We start from the raw sequence: 6,212 nt of genomic DNA, 5'->3' as shown, positions 1-6,212 counted from the left end.
GGGAATTTCATCACTGGACTAAAAATGAAATCCACCATTGCTGAACTAGAAGTACACTGTATCAATTTTCTTGAAGCTCTTTCAAACATTGGAGGTCCAGTGACTGGAGCTGCTGACATGTTGAGAAGGAAATGGACAGAAGAGACAAATCTGCAGCTTAATTGACAGTAAAATTAGAGTCAATTAAGGATAATTATTTGTACGGCTTTCTTTATTATTATTTATTATTATCATAAGTTCTCTTCTCATTAATAATTGATGATGGTTCATAGCTATAGTAACTCATCCTATTTTGAAAAAAATTATTTTCATACTTTTGATTTTTTGGCCAACTGAAGCAAGAATTTATTATTAAAATAGATCTAGGGCACTAGTGCGGAAAAATATTTATAAAGTAGATCTACCCTGCGTGGGGCTGGTTAATTAACATTCTTCACAAACAATGTCTAAAGGTGAGTTTCTGTTTTCTTCCCCTTCTTTCACATCATGTTTGTATTTTACAGGTATCTATCAACTGGGAGGGATAGCGTATCACTCAGCTCCTGTAGTAGGAGAATCAGTGTTTCTGTGGGGAGGGGATAGGCCTGACTTACCTCTTGTTCATGATTCCCCACAAAACTTTGAGAGGAAATTGTTGTCCACCATTGATAGACTGGAGTTTATGAGTGGTTGTTGGTCCTCTCACATGACCAGAGGAGCTGCACCTCCTCTAGGACATATAGGATACTTCTGTACTACGAGAAACAATGACATCTTCTTTTTTGGCGGTGACTGCGGAGTTGAAATGTGTTTTCACAATGACGTCAACTCATTTAACAGTCTAACATATGAATGGAGTAATATAATACAAACCAGTGATGCTGTAATGAAGAGAGGGTTAGGTGGTATGGTGTGTATGGAGTCTATTGGTACAGAATACCTATTTATGATTGGAGGGACTGGTTCTACACCCACTACATACCAATTACAGTATCAGTATGTTCAGATGGTTAATGGTACTATTCGTACTAATGAACAGAATTTATTAAATTTATCAACAAGTAAGTATTTATTAATTATTACATATATTAACAATTTATATATACACTAATTGTGATGACATATTTTTCAATCATTATTTTTCTTACCATTAAATGGTAAGTAGGTGCATGTAAACATTGAAGGAGTGAGCATGAGCCATCATATGAAGAAACAGTTGATTTGACTAACGACTTTTGAGTTACATGAGCTACATAAATGTAAAAATGTAAAATTCAAAATGAATGAAAGCCTTCAAGCATGAATGCATAATTTGTCCATAGGGTCTAATTAAATTTATTGATTAATGTCCCTAACCAATGCTTTGTGTGGGTGAGGGACTATAGGTAGTCTGTCATTCATTTATTCATTTAGTGTACTGAACTCTAATTATCATTTTACTCCATTTATAAATGATATTGTCAAGTGTTGTCATATTGAGCCACAACTGACAAGTATCTGTGCGAAGTAGAACAAAATGACAAATTTAAAATTTTTGTTTTTGACCACTTTGCCAATCATCAAAATTATTTATTTCTTGCTTTACTTGTATGCATGTATGTACATGATATTTGCAGCGTGATACTTAATAATTCTAATTATACTATTTATTTCTATTTAGGACAATGGATTATTCCAACTTTTAGTGGTCAGTGTTGTCCTCCTACTGATTCCTTTGCTATTCAAAAGATTGCTGATAATAAAGCTGTCATGTTTGGTGGAGGAGTGCCTAGGGATGATGGTTATAATATATCTGTTAATATAGTTTATACATGTCAACTGGAGTCTGATACTACAATAGTAAGTTATCTTATTACTGTATGGGATGTATTTATTGCATGGATCAATCATATTTGGACATTAATGCATGTGCATACTGGTATAGCTTGTAATTTGAAAAATGTATTTAAATGAGTATTGCATGTAGATTTTTTTGATGATTTATTTCCTTTTTTATTTTTTTATTTTAATTATAAATTTTTTAAATTTCTATTTTGTTAATTTTTTTAATTTTTTGTTGTAAAATAGTATTTTGTTTACTTTAATCTTTTATTTTTATTTTTATTTTTACTTAAAAATAAAAAAACAAAAACTTAAAAATTAAAATTAAATATTAGAATTAAAAATAAAAAAACCAGCTTAATTATTATTTTTATAATTAATGGGACAAACTCTTAAGTATAATATAACAGTCTAAATGCATTAATGCATTTTATAATAATTGATTAATTCATTTTATCTAGCACTGGGAGTGTGTTAAGGGACCAGTAGTACCTGCTAGTGTACAGTGGCCTGTGGAGAGACGGAAACATGCTATTACTAGTATCATCAGTGACTCACCTACACTAGTAATGATAGGTGGAGAGGATAAACATGATCAACTAGTAAATGATAGTTGGTTACTGAATACTAGTCAGTACCAGTGGAGTAAGGTATGTGTATAATGTTATTAGTTTACAGTGTACATGTGCATGTGTGATACAGTGATTGTACAGTAGTTGTCATGTTAATGTATTGTGTTGTATTAATACCTTGGATATTCTCACAGTGTTCATGTACAGTACATGTACTTCATATACAGCATATATTTCCTTGAATATTTGTAACATATTGTAAATACTGTTTACATGATAAAGTATTACCATACATGTATTATTTCAACAGATTCTTCTACCTGAATCTGTTACTGGTAGACGGCTTCATTCCTTATCATCAATAATGATGAGTCCAGACTGTGTGTGGTTGGTTGTAGTGGGTGGGAAAGGAGCAGCTGAATGGAAAGATGTAGGAAGAGGATACAAGCAACCCTTTGGTGACTATATCACTGTTCCTAATATCACAATGTTTTTAGAACTAGGTAAGAACTAAACTATTTTGTATTGTATGTACTTTCTAGAGGGATTTTTTGGAGATACAACTTAATAAGTTTGAGTACATCATTGCTGGTATTCCATAACATAACATGAGGGAATTATTATTGTTATAGACCTCTTGGTGCTAAATATATTCATGAATAGACTGTATTGTTCTAATGAGAAAAAAATTTCATAAAATTTCAAAACTGCCATTTTTGTGTCCAAAATACAACAGTAATGTAGTCTCGCAAGCCAGAACATCCCCACCTACGGTCATTTGGGTGGAAGGTGGGGAGGGTCTGGTACATTGTCTACACTAGTTTTGTTCTTGCGTCCAGAATTGGACATGACCAATCAGAATAATTTATTGAGAACTGTCATCAATAGTCACACAATTGTCACATGATCAAAATGGCTGATTTTTGTCTAGCTTGCGGTGATGATGTGCTTAAGGGATCTAGAGCAGTTGCTGGCCAGGTATCAGTGATTTTGAAGCGTTATCTAACTAGAAGGTGCCAGGAACTGAACATGGATATTAATCTCGACTCACTTATGGACCAATCTCATGTCTGTAGAGCCTGTTGTAAGGTCTACACAACTCACCAGCAGAAAGATGAGCATCTTTATGACAAAACCTTGGTTTCTTTTAGTAGTATAGTTAGCCACTGACACTTACATGTAGGTATGTATTGTAACAAAGCAAACCATTTCACAATTCAGTGAGCTTCATCAATAATGACAAAGACTTATAAGTTGACACAAATAACTTTCGCCATCTATCAACTAATTGCTCAGGACTCATGAATAAAATGCTGTAAAATCCTTTTGCAACATTTTCTTTGACTTCTTTCTTTGAGTCAGCATCAATGTAACCAGCAGATACTCCTCGATGCAAAAGATCAGCAACCTGATCAATAATTAGGGCAGTCAATGGGCTGACTACTATAATTATAGCCTTCTTCTCGCCCTTTCTCTTCTCATATATATCAATAGCACTTGGGTAAGACTATAAAGCATATTGTTTTCCCAAAACCAGTCGGTAAAATTGCAAGATTATCCCTGCCCTTCAAAAACTCGCAAATACAGAAATTTTGTTCGTTTTTAAGTGTAGAAAACCCAAACGCAGAGGCAGCATTAATAACAGCAGCTTCGATGAGCTCTTCCTTCTGTTCTGCGGCCATTTTCCTCCATTTGACGTGCATTGATAACATTACCTAACAATTTTTCTGCGCACTCTCGGAACAAAACTATTGTGGACAATGTACCAGACCCTCCCAGCCGTCAACCCAAATGACCGTAGGCGGGGAGGGTCTGGCTTGCGAGACTAACAGTGATGGCCTTCTTGTTATGCAGTTGGCTAGCTGTCATTCACATCATAAAAAGGGACAGAACTTCTCTTTTTATCATTTCTCCGTGGAAAGATAGGTATATAGCTGCTATCATTACTGGTTATCAACGAAGTAGACCAGCAGACAGTCACAGGTAGGTCAGTACTTATGAGTTTTATTATTGTACAAACACCATGATAATCCCAAGCATAATAGATAATGTACTATCAGTATTTTGATTACAATAAAGTTGAAAAACAAGCCTATAGAACAAGTGCTCTACAAAGATACAAGAGGGGCTGTTGCTAGCTAGAGCCAGAGAAGTCATTACATTGGACCGAGGGGCCCGCAACTAAGAAAAATCTCGTACACTTCCTAAATAATCCAAAAAATCCAGTAGAAAATCCAATAATCCAGCAAAAAATCCAATAATCCACAGAAATCCAGCAATGATAATCCAAGTGATAATCCACAAATAATCCAAAAATCCAATCAATAATCCAAAAAAATCTAGTTACAATATCCGGAAATTTACTAAAAATAGTTTAACTATTACTAATAGTCATTTAAAATCAATAATGGTTAATTAACTTTAATAACATGGTGGCTGCTGGTTATTAAGTGCAATAACTATTAATAATTATCCACAAATAATCCAAAAATCCAATCAATAATCCAAAAAAATCTAGTTACAATATCCGGAAATTTACTAAAAATAGTTTATTAACTATTACTAATAGTCATTTAAAGTGAATAATGGTTAATTAACTTTAATAACATGGTGGCTGCTGGTTATTAAGTGCAATAACTATTAATAATAATCCATAAAATAATCCAATAATCCACAAAAAATCCAATAATCCACAAAATAATCCAATAATCTAGCCAAAATCTTGGTGGATTTTTACTTTTGGAGACAGTTGTGGACCCCTCGCATTGGACTCAAAGGAGTAGGTTCACTGCTGGTATTCTAAATGCCAACAGGACAAGAAACAGAGTGCTAAAAACGAGGAATGAAATTGGTACCAGTGGCAGATCTAGGGGGGGTTCCAGAACGTTCCATGGAACCCCCCTTTGGTAGAAAAAGTTGTTATTTTCAGTGCCATGCAGCACTTTTCCTCCATTTTATTAATTAAAATTGATGAGCCACACCCAAATTTTAATTTAAATTAATTAGCCACACCTACTTAAGTGAAATGGAAACCCCCCCTTCCTTTTAATTTTTCTGGATCTGCCAGTGGGTACATATTGTTTCTGCAGGGAACACAAGGGAAAGATGATTGCTTGCAATGGTACATCCTATATAACTGTCACAGTGAATGGTTCCACCACAACTTAATGCATTAGGGATACTGTCCATATTGTTGTAAAGTGGTTTTATTACAAGTATAATTGATTACTATGTTATTATTATTTTCCAGTAATAAAATTTTTCTGAAACAAGTATTTCCATAACTGAAGTTTGAACCCTCATCCACTATGGTCAGCAAAATAAAGACATAGCAACTTCCAACAACCTACCTGTTGTAATATTTATATGAATCTAAACTATTATAAGCCTTCATTGCTTTCTATGTCCCCAAGCTGACTGCAACTGAGGCTACTTCTCGATGTTATCAATCCATTCACAAATCTGGTATTGGTCTAATTGATCACAGTACTTCTGACCACTGATCCATTCTACTTCAGCATTATAGAGTCAGCAACCTACTATCGCACACCATCGATATTCGAACACTTTTTCTCACAGTTCAGTGATCAGAAGCCAGTGGCTATAATTTTATCTTGTAGATCAGATGTTCCTCTACAGCTGTAACAACTTTCATAGAGATCAGTCTTTGCTGTGTTTTTATAATAATTTTTTAGTAGAAGTTTCGAACACATGCAAGTTCGCATTGACGCCATGTATTGTCGTTCACCTATTTTCGCTCAGTAATGAAGTAACTGGCAAACAATTCATCATATTCATATGAAAGCCCTGTCTTTCTGCTCCATGATGCACTATTCAGTA

The sequence above is a fragment of the Amphimedon queenslandica genome, unplaced genomic scaffold (assembly GCF_000090795.2).
Source record: "Amphimedon queenslandica unplaced genomic scaffold, v1.1 AMPQUscaffold_13394, whole genome shotgun sequence".
Lineage (NCBI taxonomy): Eukaryota > Metazoa > Porifera > Demospongiae > Haplosclerida > Niphatidae > Amphimedon > Amphimedon queenslandica.
Note: the sequence above shows the minus strand (reverse complement) of the source record.